Below are 589 nucleotides of genomic sequence, written 5' to 3'. Positions count from 1 at the left end.
TCTATTTTTCTTTTTCTTTTCTTTCCTTGAAAAGAGAGGTTCAAAGCCTTTATGTTTATAAGACCACTTATGGCCCACCCACGTGTGGACTAGATAGGCTCTAGGTGGCAAACTCCCCCACTAAATACTGTAGCTTTCCTTCCAGTATCGAGCCCTGCCCCACTGTCCTGCCCAGCAGCCACATGGAGGTGCAGGGGGACACATGTTGGGTATTTGTTCACAGGAAGGCCACAAGTTTTGTGCCTCTTGTCACAATGAACCCAGATTCCTCTTGGGTTTGTTGTAAACAGAGAAGCCATTTCTTCAGGCCCTGTGCTCTGAGCACACCCCAGGTAGACTTTTTAATGATGGCCATTCGGACCAGTGTGAGGTGGTACACTTCATTATAGTTTTTATTTGCATTTCTCTAATAATTAGCAATGATGAGCATCTTTTCATGTGCCTATTGGCCATCTGTATGTGTTCTTTGGAGAAATGTCTATTTAGGTCTTCTGCTCATTTTTCAACTGCGTTTTTTTTTGTTTGTTGTTATTGAGTTGTATGAGCTGTTTGTATATTTTGGAAATTGAGCCCTTGTCGGTCACACCAT

The 589-nt window shown here is 42.8% G+C and overlaps 1 non-coding gene across 1 annotated transcript; it reads right to left on the bottom strand.

Moving 5' to 3' along the window:
• Window positions 1–200: 200 nt before the first annotated feature.
• Window positions 201–330, bottom strand: LOC133079216 (small nucleolar RNA SNORA11). The gene has a single exon (XR_009698097.1). It is a non-coding gene; the product is annotated as a small nucleolar RNA SNORA11 (small nucleolar RNA).
• Between the last annotated feature and the right edge of the window lie 259 nt (window positions 331–589).

The sequence above is a fragment of the Eubalaena glacialis genome, chromosome 18, assembly GCF_028564815.1.
Source record: "Eubalaena glacialis isolate mEubGla1 chromosome 18, mEubGla1.1.hap2.+ XY, whole genome shotgun sequence".
NCBI classification, from domain to species: domain Eukaryota; kingdom Metazoa; phylum Chordata; class Mammalia; order Artiodactyla; family Balaenidae; genus Eubalaena; species Eubalaena glacialis.
This window is presented reverse-complemented; position numbering and strand designations above follow the sequence as displayed.